Source organism: Polyodon spathula, chromosome 2 (genome assembly GCF_017654505.1).
Source record: "Polyodon spathula isolate WHYD16114869_AA chromosome 2, ASM1765450v1, whole genome shotgun sequence".
NCBI lineage: Eukaryota > Metazoa > Chordata > Actinopteri > Acipenseriformes > Polyodontidae > Polyodon > Polyodon spathula.
This window is the reverse complement of record NC_054535.1, coordinates 11,682,870-11,703,146: the sequence shown is the minus strand read 5'-3', so window position 1 is coordinate 11,703,146 and position 20,277 is coordinate 11,682,870. Positions and strand designations below refer to the sequence as shown.

The window sequence follows — 20,277 nt, the reverse complement described above, 5'->3', positions numbered from 1 at the left end:
GAATGTTCCTTGCATCTCAATTCTCAAAAATGCTCCCTCTGGTGGATGTTTTTTTTTGTGTGTTAGCAGATGGAAGAGGAAGTTATTTAGTGTTACAGCTGGTGGTTTGATGTTTGGGAAATGTAATTCATACAACATTGTTTATACTGTGTTGTGTACCTGTATTGTCTTTCAAAATCAGAAAAGATTGCCTAGATCAATAGCAGTGTTAAAAACCCCAGCATTGATTATCTATATGACAGTTAACGTGATGAATCAGAAGTTAGTAAAATAAATAATACCATGCAACGTCTACTAACTGCTGCTTCTAATAATGATGGTGAAAATGCATTTCGGATAAGCAAACTGACAAAAAGAATCCAAGAACTGAAGAATCTACAGATTGCTGCCTTGGCATGTAAACAGCCCATTTTAACATTCAAATCCCAGCTCAAAGACCAGGCAGCTTTGGAGAAATCTTCACAATTTACAGAACAACTAGGTACACAACTCGGTGCAACAGCGAAAAAAAGCGGGAAAAAGCCCAACTTAGTCCCCATTTTTGTTTTCCTTTAATCCTACTGTTGTATTGGGGCCCAGGAGCATACTTGCTTTCTTACCAGAATGAAATACCTTTTTCCTGCTTCACGGCTTGTTTTATTGTTTTATGTAAAGAATATTTGCACTGACACTGAGACAAATGTTTTGGTTGTGTTTTTGTTTATTATTTTAATCTTCTGTTAGAAATGATTTGAGAGCAGAGAATTTTGCCATGGAAGACAAGCTCAATCAGATAGAAGAATGCAGCAGTGTGGTCTGAAGTCTAGGTAAGATGCAGTGAAAAGCCACGTAACCACTGGAGTTTTCTTGTGTTCTTCTTTAAAAACTACCTTGGTTGTGTAAGATAGGTTAGTTCTCTGGAGGTCACCCCATAATTATACAGTACATGGGCAGTATATTTAATTAAAATATAAACAGAGCAACGAGGGACTCAAAGGTCACAGTCTCATGGAGGAAGGTTGGAAGCAAAATCAAAGCTGTAAATACTGCATTAATATGAATTTGTATTTTTTCTAAGGACATAATTCATAATTCAGATATCTAATTAACATCTTCAATGTAGTGGCCATCGGGGGACACTGGTAATTATGCAAATGAGACCCCATTCAGTGTGTACAATTGGAAACGGAAGAGAAAATCTCCATTGGGTGTAAAAATTGCTATTGGGTTTGTCTCTGAAATTTGTCAGTGAACAACAAGATGCATTAGAGGGCTGGAAAGGACAGAGGTTGTGTGGCAACCAGCCAGCCACAGATAAATTAGGTCTGACTGTACTGGGACTACTTTCAAAATGCAATTAACATGAAATGTGGAACAATATTTCTTTTAGTTAAAGCACTTCATCAATGATGTGTTAATTCAATCGAATTCCTCATCACAAACTTAACTTCTGTAAATGCCTCACCCCCCACCAGGAACAAAAAACGAAGGGAAGATCATTTGATGGTCATGATTTTTAAGAATAATGTTGACTTTGTTATTCTCAGTTCGATGCGCTCCAAAGGAAGAAAACAGAAACGGATGTGGCCCTGTTAAAGGTAAAACATTTCAAGCACACAGCTTCTACAGCTTTAAGAGGAGTCCTATTGCACTTCATTTTTTCATGATGCACCATTAATTGGAAAATCTAAAGTATTGAAGTGCTAACATCCATGTGGAAAATCTGAATACATGTGTCTGCTTGCATGTGTGTCAGGTTTACTGCATCACATATACATACAGTAGCATCCACTTGCAGGATCAGTAGTGGGGTGCTGAATTTGCTCAGCAAGCTTCAAACAGAAACAGTTACTCTAGCAGTCAGCGTTTTTAACATCAGTCAATGATTATATTAAAACTAAGTAGGAAAAAAACTAGTCTTGTCAAAACAAAGTTTGCTACAGAACAGGATGATCCTGCTACAGAACAGGATCCTGATAGTATATTCTCTATTTGGGAAGAAGGGTGGAAAAAGTGATGGAATAAATAATGGTTTAATTACAGAAGTGTTGAAGAGTGCTGGTAGGTATAATACAGTTAGTGGCAGGATAAGGTCATTTTGAGGAATCATTTGTATGTCAGTTTTTCTTTTTTTGACCCCATCTGTTTTCTGCAGGCCGGTCCGAAATGCCATGACAGGAACAGCCTGATCATTCACATGGTCAGCGTGCTGCGCAGGAGTGGTGTGATCGACCTCTGAGTGACGAGGCTGAGGACCTGGTGAATGACACCGCGCTGATTGAGTACTCCAGTGCTGTACTGCTTCACACGGCAGTTAGGTAAAGAAAGAATTATCCTAATGTGCACAGCATTATCACGCAGATTTTAATTGTACCTGTCTGAGTTTCATGATAGTATTAAAAGCAGCTAATCTGTCTCCGATATGGAGTAGTGCAAATTTTATAGTTCACAAGTGAAAGTGGAATTGCCGCCTTAGTGCGAAATAAAAAACAAAAAACAAAACATAATTTAAATTATTGTACAATATGCATGATTAATTTCAAAGTTTTGAAGCCTCTTTCAAACCCACTATCACAAAAGCTTCAAAGCACCAACATAATTTATTTAAACTGACTAAGTTTGATGTTACAGTTTATTTTATTTTATTTTATTTATTTATTTATTTGCTAAGGGATGTTTTCCAGCAATTAACATGGCCTGTATTTTTTTTTTTTTTTTTGGAATTTTATAAATATTTATGGGTCAATGAAATGCATTTTTAAAATACATTTAAAAATAGGATGAATTGGAAAGAGGGTTTCACATTAAATTAAATTCCTGGCTAAAATCTGAGCCAGGACACAGTAATGTCTTACATAGACATGTGATTTACAATATTGTAGGCTTTAACAAAAAAAAAAAAAAAAAAAAAAAAACATGCACACTGTACCCTCGTGATTATTTTCAGAATATGATCCTGGTCACAATTATATGCTTTTTAAAAGATGTGTGATCCCTTATACACCTTTACCATAGTAAAAGCTTTGCAAAGTGTAATAAAACATAGTTAAAGCATAGTAAAGAATAGCAAGGTATGGTAAAGCATATTGATAATCAGGGTAAACTATGTTAAATGCATAGGATAACCATGGGAGTAGCACTGTAAAACTCCAAACATACCATATAAACCTTTATAAGGGGTGGTTTGAGCCTACAGAACTTACAGCTGACCTTCCTCCACAGAGAGGAATGCAGTGATTTAGCTGTACTGTGTTTGGAAAGTGCACCATAGGACATGGCTCCAAAGAATTTATCTCAAAAGAAGGCAGAAGACTTTTTTCAACAGCAGTCAGTGATTAATATATAGCTAATGAAATGACTTTAAGAGCATCGGCATCTGTTTTTTTTTTTTTTTTTTTTTTAACATTTAGCAGTTTGTTTTTTTTGTTTGACAAAGTAGTGCTGCAAACGTGGCACTGGGCTAAATGCTTTGTGAATATGGCCCCACACTGTATGAGCACACTATATAAATGCAGGCCTTATTTAATGAAAGTATGACCAAACATCAGCATGTGTGTTCATTCTGTAAGTGTTTCGAGGCCACGCGAAGGCTTTCAACAACATATGGACAGGAGTGTCATTACTGTTTATGTAAAAAAGAAATAATATAGAAACAGCAGTTGACAGATCCTATATCGTCATACTGAAGCATGTACTCACTGATGGAATGTTGAAAGCTGTTCAGATTGCTGGAATTTTGAATGTTGAAATAAGAAGATGAAAAAGGAGTAAGCTGTTAATGCTGCAGTGTTCTCCTGGTTACTGGGTTGACTCGTGCTGCTTTACTTTGCTTCAGGTTTCCTGCGGAGTTCCCTCTCCAGTGGCAGGGGGAGCCTGTCTGATCTGGATGGGTCTCTGGATTACAGATCCTGTGTAGCTAAAGCTGATTTCACCCCTTCCCTCAACATGCCAAGGACAGTGCTGTCACCTGTAAGACTTTCTTCATCTGTGGACGTTAATAAAGATTACCCTTGAAAAACATTGAAGGCTGAAAATAACAATGTTGTTCATTCGTAACTTCAAACTCGTAAATCTGAGGTAAAACTACAGTAAATCAAGTGTACAAAACGTTTCACAAAATGGAATTACTATACTTATTTTGGGCCTTTGTGTTTTGCTGAATTGAATGTGTATAGGATTTTGGGTTATGCATGTTTTTCTGCCATTGAGCTTTTAAAACTAAACTGATACATTATAACTCATGCTCTTCTGCTAAATCTGGGCTGCCAAAACAGATTTCAGGTGATGCAACATTTTTGTTTTGTTTGCAGTACCGATTAATTCATGTAAGGATGCTGTATTGTGTTTTGTCTTATGAACATATATAAACATTTTTTTTGTACTGTGTTGACCAGAATAAAACAAGTGCAAATGTTTCACAAAATGATTTGGCAACCAATTTAATTGCCGTTTGACATATAGATGTTCTGTACTCTTTTTAGGTTGTTTAAAAAAAACAAAAAAAACAAGTCTTTTATTATTGCAACTGCCTCTATTGCTGGGAAGCTCCAGCTCACTAGCATTCCAGTCATGGGCTGTACCATGCAGGAGTGAAGGGAGAGGTGTGGCTGGTACCAGCTTGCTTCTTCGAAGAGGCAGATTACCTACATCAAGTGTACACCTCTCGCAGCAAGTGTGCCATTCCAAGCCCAAGGTTAACTAGTCCAGAGAAGAGCATATATCAGCAGCTGCAGCAATCACATTGCAGCAATTACCAAGTCATGCTTAGCTGTTGTTATGCATATTGGAACAGAACATATAGAGTCCGTCTGGGCTTTTGTGTATTTGCATTTTATGAAACTATAAATGTATGTGTGGTTCATATTTGTATATAATTGGATCCAAAGCCAAAATATGACCCCACTGACTTGATATTTAAAGCAATCTAACCCTAACCCTCACTCTGACCTTAACCCAAGGTCAAAGGGGTCATTCTTCATTGAACCACAAGCTGACAGCATCCTAATATATACCCTTTTTGGCCACAAAATTAAATTGTCTGACTATACTCTCTGACACTGGTCAGCCCACGGAGAATACAAGTCCCTGCTGTTTGTTTTCAAACCGGGATTGTTTTCTCTGGGATTGTCTTGATAGTGTCACTGTAAGGAAGAATGGCATCAACCATAATACTCCAGTTCACCTAACATGTAACCTCAGCAGTCCAATTGGCCAATCTCAATCAAACTGAGAACCTATGGAATGAGCTTGACTGACCTCTGTGGGCAAGCTGACCCAATCTTTAAAGCTTTGTGTTCTGTTTGAGGCATTAGAACAAAATGGTCCCCCCAACACCTCAGGAGATCACCATGTACATTTGTAGCCATGGCCTTAACTAGCCATGAGGATGCAGAGATCGTGTCCTTGGCTGTTTTTTTGCATCATCAATGCTAATGCTCATGAAAAATTCTTGTAAAGTTCAAAAGGCTCCTTAATTGTCTCTGTTGGTTTGCCGTGTAACATAGATTTGGAGGTTGAGTAGTAAATACCAAGCAGTCATATAAATACTGCCAGCTATAGCTTGAATCCTGAGTTTGACCTCGGTAGAATGTCAGCGTTGGTTATGACGGTGTTTGTAGCTATTACAAATGTAACCTAATTCCATTTGTTTCTGGCTGTATTTCAGGTGGTCTCATCTGCTACGTCTGAATGCAATTCTGAGACAGACTGCCGTACTATCTCCATTCCCTGTCTAGACCAGGGTGGCACATCCCTCTCCACAGGAACAAAGGCCAAGAACGAACTGGAACAAACAGGCTGCAGCGTTCGCTCTCAGACAAGGGAGAGACGTGCAGATCCCAGACAAAGTGAAGGGTCAAATTAATGAGCCAAGCGGATGATGCATCAACCAAGCTAGGAGAGACGCAGGAGTCGAACTTGTAACACATGGCTCTCTGGGGAGAATGCGAATTGCTCACGCTCACCAGCAGCGAGGAGCAATTTGTCAGACTTGTCATTACTATACAACACTCAAGGGAAGGGCATCAAGGGGGCAGGGCCCAATCAAGTATTCCAGGGAAGAGCCATATGAGTAAAGCAAGGTAAAAAGAATGCCAGAAATGCAGAGTAATGCCTTAGACTTGTACGATGTATTTGAACGCGGTCTTACTATGACTTGGCATAAAGAGTTAATGTTCTTGTGTGGTGTTTGTACACAGTGTCATAATAAAAAGCAAATGCCTGAAACGTATAAATGGATAATAAAATGGTCAAGTTAAAATAATAAAACCAACCTACATGAGTTAACAAGTAACAACTTACAAATATAAAACTAAGCAACGCTATAATGTAATAGGAAGACCTGACCTATCTTCTGGATAGAATACTTTTAATACCTAAATAGATCTGACTGTCATTCTGTACAATAGCAGAGAGCGCAATGACTAGACAGATTTACAGTCTACACACTCTGTATTTCAGCCGTGATGTGGTAGACTAATGCTCTAGCACGTGTTAAAATCTCTTATAGCTGTGCTTTAGTGGCACATGACTATCCACCCTAAAGCTCAGTCTGTTATGTACTGGTTTCACACAGATGTGACTGAGTGTGGAAACATACCCCCTGGCTGTGTGTCTTCGGCTGGGCTGTCAGAATACATTAGTACACAATGCAGTATATTCAATATGGGAAGGACCCAATGCATGATTTCATTCATAAACAAACACAATTGAAGAATCTTAAGATGCTGTGTTTGTTTATCAGACCGGTAAATGCATAATATTGCACTTATTTCATATGGCCTTTAAAATTCCACAAAACAATTAAATAATGTTTTGCTTCTGACTCCAGTCATAAGGGATATTGTTTTTTATACAGGATGCTAGTTTATAGTACAATGTTCAGAGTTTCTTTTTTTAAACAATTTGTAAAGAACTTGGCTTTTAATTTGTTTCAGGTATAATTGCTAGGTAAATGTACCAAATACTAATAGGCTTACAATTGTATTCATGCAGATACACACAGATACTCAGTTTATAGTAGAAATATTAGTTTATCCTGAAATAGTTTCTTGCAGCTCACAATATACCCAACTCGGTACATTATTTTTTAAGAACCAATAGACTATTCAATAAGGGGTGATGTAAAGGCACAGTACAAATAATTACTGATGCATAATTAAAATTGCATTGGAGCCAGGCAATTATTTTGCACTCCGCCCTACGTAAGCTTAAAAGCAATGCAAATTACACAAATAATGACCCGCAATTATTTTAATGAGGGTCTGACTGTGCACACAGGTTTAGCGCCCGCACTTGCAGAGTTAGGCATACAGAGAGCAATAGTCGCTGTATGACATTTGTGGAGCACAAATACAAAGCAAAAAAAAAAAAAAAAAAAAGTCTCAGGAAGGTCAGTAAAGTCCTCTTGGCGCACGGAAAAGAAAATACGTTTTCTGAAAAATAGCTGAGAGTCCTTATGGCTGAGGTCACTCAACATGAAACCGAGTTGTTTGGAAAAGCCTCAGCCAACATCAGTTATGCAAGTATCCTTAGGAAATGATATGTATTGGTCTGCCCTTTTTAGCATGACATCCAGAAATTTGCCTAGCACAGTGGAAAAGGTGGATTGGGCTATCCCTCCAGACATTCCAACTGTGGTCTAAAAGGAACCAGAGGCTAAGTAGTGCAAAGAACATAGCACTTTCACATGTGCAGAGATAGATGTCACTAGATTGACGCTGGGGTCTAGCTCATCCCTCAATTCAGCTATTAGGTCTAGGATGACCTGCAGAGTGAGATGATAACACTTTAGCACCACATCCTCTGGCATCCCAAACAAGAGCCAAATGTCGCTGCATCAGGAAGTGTACCACAGCAGCCATCCTGAAGCCAATGACAGGTCTCTGCAGGTGTGTGCTTTTATACAGCTCTTAGTTACTCGCTTCTACAATGGTTTGCATCTTCTAAAAGGTGTAAAGTTTTGAGGGTCAGCAATTGCCTAAGTGCAAGTCAAAATCGTTACATCACATAATAAAGTTTGCACCCATATAGTATCCAGATCCCGCCCAATTCCATGCTCTTTTCTTCGTTTGAATGCATTTCAATGTAATTGTAATGGATTAGTGATGGCGAAGTGCTAATTTGATAGCGGGTGCAGAATGCCAGGTGAACACCATTCTTTACATATATGCTGCATTTTTAGCGGCTGCTAAGCACGATTTATGGCAATATTATGGGGGGTTTTGCACCCGCAAGTCATTTTGCACGTATCCTTACATTATTATTATTATTATTATTATTATTATTATTATTACTATTAACAGATATACAGTAGAAACATCACTCCCTAAATATTAATACTCTGGTGAATTAGAACTACTTATTTTGATTTAAAACATACATATTTGTATTAACTGCATAGGTGGCCATTAGACTTATGGCAAAGATCGCTCTATTGCTGTGATTTTGCAGGGGAGCAAAGGTTTTAAATGCTTAAAAATCTATTAAACCATACTCATGTTGGCTGTGCCTGCAGCATTTACTACATTAGTCATTTAGTAAATATAGCCTTTTGCTGGAAACTCTGAAAACACTCATTTGTTTATAAGCCTTGGGGTAGCTTTACATAAAACTATGAATTTAAATAATAGTGGCTGCATATCCTGTACATCTTAGTTTTTCAAAAGTAAACCGCTTTCTGGTGATGCTTATTGGGTTGCTGTGGTAAGCTTCCAATTGCAAGACCAGAGCAATCAATTTCAACTCAGACGTCGGCTCTCCATTATTTATGAGCCAATAGCCAATTATGTTTTCTGGCTGGTAACTGATAATGCTGATTTGTTGACTCCTTTTGTTTTATTCTGGAATCTTTATTGGTCAATTTAATTCAAAACTAGCGATTTATAATCCCTACATATGATATTTCTGAGATTGTGAAGACAGCTGTTGAGAGTTGTGTTATACCCATATGAATATTTTACACTGACTCTATGTGGTTTTCCTTAAAACATTGATGCTATCAAAAAACAATACTTAATTCAACAATTTATCCAGTCCTGTTGTTTTTTTTTTTTTTAAATCAATAAATGGAATGTTATTGTCTTGAAAGTTCCCTAACCTATAAATCAAGTGAGAGTTTTTAGTTTGTTTTGATTACTCAGCTCCCCTATAGAGATGTGTTTGGATGTGGCATGCCTCACTTCAATTGAATACATACTGCATTTCTGAGAAAATTGTATTGAATGTCATCAAACAAAGGATAGGAAATAACACAAGTTTGGGTTAAATCCCCTTTTGTCATTTTTAATTCCGAAGAAGAAGAGGAATCCTACATGACATTTTTTGCTGTTTCTTTCTCTACACAGCACCCTCTTCACTGGTTGGCTCAGTCCAGATTATAAAGACCGTGATGCAAAGCAGTCTGATGATAGGTTGGGATAGACCTTCAGTGGACGAGCAACAGAACTTTCATTCACGGTTACAGGGTATGTTTGCACACACAGTGTATGTATATAATTATATATATATATATATAATATATATATATATATATATATACGTTTCGTGAAAACACTTTTACTCAAAGTATAAATTATTATATATATATATATATATATATATCTACACACACACACACATATATATATAGTGTGTGTGTATATATATATATATATCTATATATATATATATATATATATATATATATATATATATACCTATATATATGTGTAATATGTATACATATAGTGTGTGTGTGTATATATGTGTAAATGGAAGAATTGATTGATTTTTTTGTTTTTTTTTCTGGTATCCTTATTGATGCTGTTCTGTTTTTGTAGTGTCTCGTCTGTTTGGTTAAATGTCTAATTAAGTTAATAGAATGCTATAACGTACATGTAAAATGCCTTTTCCCTTATGTTTACACTTTATTTAACTTAACTGCAGCTTTCATGATTTCACTATCTTTTTAGTGTGTTTGTGTGACCTTTTATAAGAAATGCTGTTCTGTACAGCTCTTTAATGGGGGGGGGGGGGGAAGGGTCTCTGTTAATCTAGAATCGATTCGTCCAGATCAAAGTGTATTCCCTGCTCATGGTAGTCAGTGCTAATCTTTAGGCAGCAGCAAGAATTATCCTCTCTCCTCCTATCTAGACACACAGAAACCCACATTCACACTGATTAATTACTTACCCAACTGCTAGACTGAGCACAGTTCCCAGCTGATCACTTACAAGGCTCTTAAAGAGGAGCAGCATTTTATCATTCAGATAGATGGTTGAACCTTACATTTCTATACTGAGCCCTTGCGGTAGCACTTCATGTTATAATATATTAATATATTCAATCATTATTTACTGTATTTAATAGATGCTTTTCCGTTTTTAAACTTGGCTCAGGTCACTTTGCTGTGTAAAAACACTTCCAGTATACAGTGGCCTCCCAATCCAACCAGCTAACATCTATCAGACCGGAGACCAGTCTAATGGGAGAAGGGGGGATTTGAACTCTCAATAGGCAACAAATGCAGTACAGTGTTTACAGGGAGTACAAGGAGTGATATGATAAGAGGAGCTGCTTTCCTTCAGTAAAAGCCTCAGCATTTTTTTATCTGTTTCACAGGTCTGTGTTGATGGGGGATTTCACAAGTCTGTCATGAGCTCAGCCTGTACTGAGATAGGTACACATGTCTACCATGAGTGTTTTAGCACTAATAGCCTCATATCTTAGCACTGCTGCCCTTAGCAACGTAAACCTGCGCTAAGGTGGTCAGTGAATCGCTAGGTGCTCTACAAGCCCAGACACAGCCTAGCTAATCTGGGCCTGTCACTCCGTGTCCATTACTGTAGTTGCTTAGATTTGGTAGGTGAAATGAGGCAGTGCCATGACTGGGGAATCAGTGGTTGATAATATGTTCTCCTGATCAGCAGTGACACAGTGTTTGAATTGGGCATCTCAAGTTAGGCACTTGGTGCAGTAGATAGATACAGGTGGTGTTTCATTTTAATTTGTATGGTTCTGGGCAAACAATTATGTTCTATATGAAACTAGACTCCCCAGGTAGTGATTTATTTATTTATTTTTTACGTCGTTGTGGTTCCACGTATCTTATGCGTGGAAAGGTCTTTCAGGCTGTGTTGGAGAACCTCAATCTCTCTGCGCCATTTAGAATCAGTATCCAGACTCTCTGTGCCAATGGCCTGTTTGCTAAAAAGGTCCACTGTCACTTTCAGAGCAGCAGCACATCCCAGAGGGAGCTTTGTCATCAGCGGAGCCCGGTAACTTGCTTGGTCATCAGTACTGTGGCAGATCTCAGCAGTTGAGCCGCAGAGGGAGGAATACAGTTTTCACACAGTGCTTCACTTTGCACTTAACACGCTATAGCCAGTGACTCAGCAAGGACTTCTAATCTCATTTGTCGTCATTGCTGAGAGAAAAGTGAAGAAAACAGTATTTGGTCAGTTAAAGGTCATATGAAAATATTGCAGGTTCGTTGGCACAGTCTGGATTTGTATTAAGTGCAGTGTAGGGGGAAGGAGGGGTGTTTCTACTTTCCACCAACTTCAAAATTAATTTTTATCGTATCATGTTTTCATTCTCGTTTTATCCTTGTTGTAATTTTAGTGTTGTGAGTGTGCAGTATGTTTCCTAAATTCAGCATCCCAGGACACTCAAAGTAAGAAGATTGCTGAGTTGTATTCATGGTTAAACAAAAACTAATAGTACTAACAAGTGAGTTTTTGTATTTGGATTGCTTTCTTTTAGCTGTGCTTCCTAAATCCTCCAGACTGAATGTAGTATACAATCACTATTTAAATCATTAACATTAGCCTGCTATAGACCGTACATTAGTTATATGTTGAGGTTTAAAAGCTTCAGCTACAGCCGATGAGAAGTCTGCCAGTTGGCTCCCATGTGCTCTGACTGGCTTTTGGAATTTTGAAAGCTAATTTTCTCCTGGTTAAGCTAGTTGTCTATATAAAAAAGCACCTAGAATTTAAATTTATTGAGAATGCAATAAATTGGAAAATAAAACATCTTGGCCCAGATATTCGAAGCGATGCGCAATCCCCTCGCAAAATTAGTGCCTCGTAAAAATTAGTGCTTTTGCACAAAAATTGGTATTTTCCAACATGGCACAAAACAGTTGCGTGAAGTTGGAAAATAGCAGTTTTTTACTCAATTTGCAAATGTGTTTGTGCCTCGCAAAACCACCTGCACATTAATTACCAATATAGCAGAAATGCACAAGAGCTACATGTGAATGTGGAGAATAGGAATACTACACGACAGTGGACTGTTAAGAATACCCTGCCAAGCAGCTATCATAGGTGTGCAGTACATACCAATATTCCTCAGACAAGTTTACACTCAAATGTAGCCTGCACACGGAATGCAGAAGCAAAGCTCAACACACATCAGTTGCATATCCACCCCCACAAATATATAAATAAGCTACTAAATGGAGAAATGAAACAATGGACCACAGGATAGTGTAGGCTATTCAACATATACTGTAACTTAAATATATTGTAACGACTTGCTAACTGTCAACATGAAGGAGACGGACAAAATATCTCTATAGCATCAAACTCCACTCCTTGTTTTACAGAAATGCGCCTGTCAGCCAGTGTTCTGAGTAGTTCCAACCTGTGCTCCTTACACTAAAAGTATTTGCCCCTGTATGATTTTCTGCATTTTTGCATATTTTTGACACTGAATGTTATCACATCTTCAAAAAATCTAATATTAGATAAGAGACCCTGCGTGAACAAATAACACAAAATTTTGATACTTATTTCATTTATTTATTAAAGTTATACAACACCCAGTGCCCCAGTGTGAAAAAGTAATCGCCCCCTTACACTCAATAACTGGTTACTCCACCTTTAGCAGCAATAACTGCAACTAAACTCTTCCTGTATTTATTGATCAGTCTCTAACAGCACCATTGAGTAATTTTGGCCCACTCCTTCATGCAGAACTGCTTCAACTCAGCAAAGCATCCCCAAATCATGACACTACCACCACCATGCTTGACCGTTGGTATGAGGTTCTTACTGTGGAATGCAGTGTTTGGTTTTTGCCAAACATAACGGGGCCCATGTTGGCCAAAAATTCCACTTTTGACTCATCTGTCTATAGAACATTGTTCCAGAACTCTTGAGGATCATCCAGGTGCTTTTTGGCAAACTTGATATGAGCATTCATGTTCTTCTTAGTGAGCAGTGATTTCTACCTTGCTACTCTGCAATGAATCCCATTTTTGCACAGTGTCTTTCTGATGGTGGAGTGATGAACACTGACCTTAGCCGAGGCGAGAGAGGTCTGCAGATCCCTGGATGTTGTTCTAGGGTTCATTGTGGCTTCCTGGATGACTTTCTGCCTTGCTCTTGGAGAGATTTTGGCAGGACTGTCACTCCTGGGAAGATTCACTACCACCTCAAACTTTCTTCATTTGGACAATATGGCTCTGTGGCAGAGCACAGCTCTGCTCTTTAGAAATTGGCAGGGATGGGGTTAAATTCCCCTACCTGCCTTGGTTCATTGTGTTCAGGTGGCTGGGGTTGATTAGATGATTAGTTTAATTAAAGATCAATCAGCGCCCAGCCACCTGACATAAAAGGAGGCCTCTGCTTTTCATTTAGGAGGAGGGAGCTGAGGAAGCAGGTTGGTGTTTGGATGTTTGTGATTTTTGAATGTTTTGAATCCAGTGAAGGCATTGCCCAGCCTGGTAACCTTTATTTTTGTGAGTGTATTTTTGCTTTATTTGTGTTTAAATTGCTTTGTTTTGGCCCTTGTGCCCTTTCATTGTTGTGTTTATAATAAAATAGTTATTTTTTTTGAACTCCAGACTGTCTCTGGGTCTCAATCCAGTCAACAGCCTGCCACAGGCTCTGACTGTGGTTTGGTGGAGCCCCAGAGCCTTAGAAATGGCTTTGTAACCCTTTCCAGACTAATAGGCATCACATTTTACATTTTTTTTTCTGGAGGTCTTCAAGAATTTCTTTTGATCATGGCATGATGTGCCTCTAGAACCTGTGTGCTTACAACTTCACTCTGTTGGTAAGAGCCAAAGTTAGTCAGATTTATATTCACTTTTTCACATCTGAAGATTGCATGTTTGATTACCTCGCACACCAAACAAATGAAAGAAGCACCAAACTTTGGTGTCTTTTTTTTCTCTGAAAATATATGACCAAATTCAATGTGAAAAATGTGCAATAATGCAGAAAATCAGAGAGGGGCAAATACTTTTTCACTGCACTGTACATAAACATATTTACAGAAGTGTGGACTGTAAAACAAACCCACAAGGCTGAAAACGCTACTCTATTCGGAAACCCCAAAGACGGGGAATCTCAGCATGGATTCACGCTGCCTGTGGATGCAGGCTGCACATGTGTATCCCTTACTCAGACTCCTGCCGAAAGCCCCTTCCAACTGCCCCCGACTCACGACGCCCCCTGCTCCTACCATACCTGTATGGCATAGCATGGAATGCAGATTGCAGGTGTCAAAGTATGCTTCTGATATCAATGAGAAATAGATAACAAAAGTCAGCTGTGTCCTACCTGAGTGTGGAATTACAGGGTGAGTGGCAAGGGAGCCTTTGGAGAATGGAACTACAAGGATATTTTACAGATTGAGCCCTTGGGCACTACGGCCCTTTGCCAATATTGCTGAGGATAGAGCACTTAGCTAAACACATGTAATATAAACATTCTGCGCATTGCAGGCCTGGCATGCTTATTGCAAAATTCTAAATAATTGTGCTTAAGCATATGAAATTTGCACACATGCATTCATTTATATCTAATGTTAGGCATTATCACAAGCATTAGCATGGCTAATAAGCTAAATATTTAATGGGCCATCAATGATTCTACAGAATTCAAACAGGTGTATCTATGCTGTGTGAGTTTATGATTTCTCTAGTTCTGTCTCTATAATTGACAGGTGTCTCACAAATATAAGTACACGTTACCTATTCTAATTAATTTACATTGTTTGACTTTCTTATTTTCTGTTGCAGTACCACATGTTTTGTTTTTCTTTCTCAGTATTAGCCATGATCCTGCTTATCAAACCACTATTGCTCCATGTCTGGACTGATTCTGATTTTTGTAATGTGTTTTTTTGTAAGAACTGTAAGTCGCCCTGGGTAAGGGCATCTGTTGTAAGAAAATACATGCATACATTAACAACAACAACAACAATAATTAATAATATTAAACTTACTTGACAAACCCGGTGGATAATTAAATAAAACGGGCTGAACGGGCAGTGGAATAAGAAAGGAGCATCTTTTGTACATTAACTTTACATTCAAAATGCCGACAAAATTTACCAAGACAGTAGTCAGAAGCCCAGCCTACTACTGTATTCGCAATGTCTTTGATATTGAAATCTATGTGAATGTTCCAATTTGGTCCCGTCTGACCACAGCACCTTTTGTCACATTTTTGCAGGATCACTCAGGTGCTTTCTTGCAACCTCCATGCGGGCTTTGAGATGACTTATTTTTAGTGATGGCTTCCTTCTTACCACCCTGCCATACAGGCTGCTTTTGTCAAGTGTTCAGGATATTGTTGACTGATGCACATTTTCTCCCATCTCAGCCATTGAACTCTGTAGCTCTTTCAGTGTTGTCGTTGGCCTCACAGTGGCATCCCTCACCAGTTTCCTCCTTGCCCAGCTGCTCAGTTTGGAGGGACGGCCTGATGTTGGCAGTGTCTGGGTGGTACAATGCACCTTCCATTTCTTGATGATTGAGTAGACTGTGCTCACAAGAATATTCAGAGACTTTGATATTTTTTTTGTACCCTTCTCCTGATCTGTACTTTTCAATTACTTTATCCCTGACTTGTTTTGAAAGGTCCTTGGTCTTTATGGTTGAGTCTTTGCTTGAAATTCACTACCTGACCAAGGAACCTCACAGAACAGGTGTTTTTATTCTGAAATCATGAGAACCACTAATATTGCACACAGGCAGAGGCCATCCAACTAATTGGGTGGCTCGTCAAGGTCATTTTGTGCACCTGAATTAGGTTTGCCACAGCAAAGGGTTTGAATACTTATGCAGTCATGACTTTTTTCCATTTTTATTTCACATTAATTATCTATTTACTTATTTTTGTTTTTGCTTTGAATGTGTGGAGTAGGTTGTGTATATAACACATATTAATACCTATTTCAAAGTGTCATGACTGCAAACGTTAAAGCAACAAAATGTGAAAACTGAGAGGGTCTGAATACTTTTGCAAGGCACTGTATGCATTTTTCTATATAGTATTTTCTATAGCTTAGCACATAGTACAATACAGATTCAAAAAGGCAGGAGCCTATGTCAATTCCTTCAGACATCCCACCTATCAATCCACCAGAATACCAAATGGAGGACTGTGCACCTAAGTGGAAAGAAGTAGAGCAAGCTGTGAAAAAAGCAAAAGCTAAATCATCACCAGGGCCTAATGGAGTTCCGTACAGAGTGTACAAGAGTGCTTCAGGAGTTCTACGAATTCTGTGGAAATTGATGAAAGTGGCATGGGAAAAACAGGTTGTACCAAGAGCATGGCGCCGAGCAGGTGGAGTCTTTATACCTAAAGAAAAAAGATTCTACAAGCATCAGTCAGTTTCGTCCTATTTCCCTATTAAACGTAGAAGGCAAGATTTTCTTCAGCATTATTGCTCAGAGATTGTCAACTTACCTTTTAAAGAACTGCTTCATTGACACTTCAATACAAAAAGCGGGCATTCCAGGTTTCCCAGGATGCTTAGAACACATCAGTGTGATTTGGCGACAAATCCAATCAGCTAAAAAGGAGAGGAAGGAGCTCCATGTGACATTCTTGGATTTGGCTAATGCATATGGTTCAGTGCCACATGAACTTCTTTGGGCAGCATTTGATTTTTTCAGTGTACCGATGACAATAACAAATTTAGTGAAAGCCTACTTTGGAGATTTGCAATTTAGTTTTTCAACTTCAGAATTCAGCACTACATGGCAATGCCTAGAGGTTGGAATAATGGCAGGATGCACCATTTCTCCACTGGCTTTTACCATGGCAATGGAAGTAATCATTAGGGCATCAAAATGGGTAGTGGGAGGAGAGCGCTTGGCTTCTGGAATACGACTACCACCAATTCGAGCGTACATGGATGACATGACAACCATGACTACAACAGTAGCCTGCACTAATCGGTTATTGGGCAAATTAACCAATAACATTGAATGGGCACGAATGCAATTCAAGCCCACTAAATCAAGGAGCATCTCTATAATTAAAGGCAAAGTAGTAGATAAAACATTCTTCATTAATGGTGAGGCAATACCAACAGTCTCTGAGAAGCCAGTGAAGAGTCTTGGGAGATAGTACGACGGGGATCTAAAGGATACAGTTCGTGTGGGAGAAGTTAGACAACAAGCAGTGGAAGGGTTGAAGAGCATAGACAGCTGCGCTCTACCAGGCAAACTAAAACTCTGGTGCTTTCAGTGTGGTCTACTGCCAAGACTGCTGTGGCCACTGACTGTGTATGAGGTTTCTTTGACAACAGTAGAGAAGCTGGAAGCTTTAATCAGTTCATATGTCAGGAAATGGTTGGGAGTTCCACGCTGCCTCAGCAGAGTGGGACTTTATGGTAAAGGAATACTGCAGCTACCAGTCTCCGCTCTAACCGAGGAATTTAAGTGCGCCAAGGTCAGACTGGAAATGACATTAGTAGAGTCACGCGACAAATACGTAAGGGAGGCAGCACCTGTGTTGAAAACTGGAAGAAAGTGGGCGGCAAAGAAAGCTGTGGAAGATGCAAAGGCTGCCCTTCGAATTGGTGATGTCATGGGGTAAGTTCAGCATGGAAGTCTCAGTTCAGCTCCTCCTACATGGCACAAAGCAGCCCCAGCTCAAAGGAGGAAGCTGGTAGTCAACGAGGTGCAAAAGCAGGAGGAGAGGATGAGGTGTATAAAGGCCATTTCCCAGGCCAAGCAGGGAGAATGGATGAGATGGGAGAGTGTGGAACAACGCAAGATTGGCTGGCAAGACCTATGGTCAGTGGAACAGAGCAGGATCAGTTTCCTCATCAGGTCAACATATGATGTTCTCTTAGCTGCGATGTTTGGCCTTAGCAATGGAAGACAAGCGTAACCTGACCAATAAGTTGCCACCGTTCCATCAAAACATTACACACAAAAGACAACATTCTTCCCCCCAGGAGAGCAACCACCAAGAAAAGGTGTTAAAACCAGTCCTCGCCCAGGACAACTGGAAGCTGCTAGAGACTGGAAAATGCTGGCAGATGTTGGTCAACGGCTTATTTTTCCACCTGAGATTGCCACCACTAACCTTCGACCAGATATTGTCTTGTGGTCTGGGTCAGCACGCCTTGTTCACCTGGTAGAGTTAACAGTGCCATGGGAGGATGCTGTGGATGAGGCGTACGAGAGGAAGAAACTGCGGTATGCTCAACTAGCCACTGAAGCAGAACAGCGAGGATGGAGAGTCCGAGTTTATCCAGTGGAGGTGGGTTGTGGAGGATTTGTGGCACACTCTACAACCCGGTTTCTCAGAGATTCGGATTCAGTGGCCAAGAGTTGCGTCGCACAGTGAAGAACTTATCTGAAGCAGCAGAGAGGAGCAGCAACTGGCTATGGTTGAGACGGAAAGATTCTGCCTGGGGATCTCAAGCACAATAGAAAGAAAGAAAGAAATGCTGATGTACAGGTAAGTAAGCTGGGGTGAGTTGAGTGGGGGACGGAGGGGGGGGTGATGCTGGGATGCCAGAATCACCGTCGAGCCCTCTTGAGGTGTCATGGGCTAGTCGACGAAACACTGAGGATGGAAGGTGCCCACTTGAAGACCCCAGAGATGTACCCTACTTAGCTCAATCCAGACGGTTGTCATGCTGATGCGCTGGGGAGGCTGCACTGTGGTTGATCCCCGGAGCCAGCATCACAGCCGTTGTGTGTGCTGATGCGCCAGGGAGGCAAATAAGCTGATCCCTGGAGCCAGCATTACACTTCAGCCATTAACACCAGACAGAAGGATATCTACATCATTATATGAAAGGAAATGCAAATGGATGGAGACACATATGGATCACATTAGTTTACTGTAAAGCTACGTCTTAGCTGGTGCTTATCTTGGCGAGAGCCGTGTTCAAATCAGCATGAAGTTTTAACATCTACTCTCGTGTAATGGAAATCTGACATATAAAAATAAAACAAATCCCTCTGTTGTAATTGCTTTTAACAAAACAGGCTGAATTAACTTTCACACAGAGAAGCAGCAGATAGGATAGCCAAGCTCTGCAACCCTTCTGTCTCTTAGACAAGTCACATGACAATTGCTATAGCAACCAGTTCAGTATAGTATCCAAGCATGTGACTATTTTTTATACAGAGGAGAAGGAATGAGGCATATGGCACACTTTTACTGATGGATGCTGTGGCTATGTAGGTCAGCACAGCACATGGTAGGTGTAAACTGGTAATTCAGTTCATATAGAGTTCAGAGGTTCCCTCTCCAATGGGTATGCTCAGTTATTTCATGCTAGAATATAAAGGCATTTCACCTCTTGCTCTCTGATTACAGACCTGGTCACTGTAGGGACATTCATGTGAAAATAACAGATTTGCACATGCTTCTGTATGACTGTGCACTATTGTATGTTTTATGAGAAAGAGGAATGATTTAGGAAAGCAGAGTAAAATGTATACCCCAATATTACCCCCAAGTAATATTTTAGGAATAGACATGCATCCCTCAAGAACAATTTAAACATCTTGCAGACTCATCATGTGGAATCCTTCTGGATGTCTATGGTCTGCACTCAATTGACAGTGTTACGGCAGGTGTTTATAACTGTGTTTATGCGTTGTCAGCAATGTACCGTCACTTATTTTATTATAACTAAATGTGCTTTCAGGATCTGTGCAGTATCAGTAAATCTGCAAGGAGCATCATACATCTTTCATACATTTATATTTTTGACCTACAAAGTATTTTGTTAGCGCTATGTATAGTGCTTTAACAGTATCTGTGTTTACACTGTGTATTTGTATCCTCTCATTAACTCCCAACTCTCGTCTTTCAGTTTGTTGCCTTCTACAGCTACAGTCCCCTGAAAGACAGCCCCAATGTTCGTCCGAGTCGAGAAGTGGCCTTTAAGGAAGGGGGCACAGTCTGGGGGTTTGGAAAACCCAGGAGGTATATCTTCTGTGATGCAGAGGTGGGTGCACTGCAAATAACACATGTGCACAGAAAGAATAGCTTCCTGAACACACACACACACACCCTCTCTCTCTCTCTAGTCCTTATGTAA

General features: G+C 39.6%; 1 long non-coding RNA gene across 1 annotated transcript; it reads left to right on the top strand.

The window, feature by feature from the left end:
- The first annotated feature begins 686 nt into the window (after positions 1-686).
- On the top strand, positions 687-20,178 carry LOC121327593. Its single transcript, XR_005951581.1, has 6 exons — positions 687-806; positions 1,527-1,577; positions 2,135-2,297; positions 5,645-6,059; positions 9,324-9,443; positions 20,050-20,178. It is a non-coding gene; the product is annotated as an uncharacterized LOC121327593 (long non-coding RNA).
- Positions 20,179-20,277: the final 99 nt, after the last annotated feature.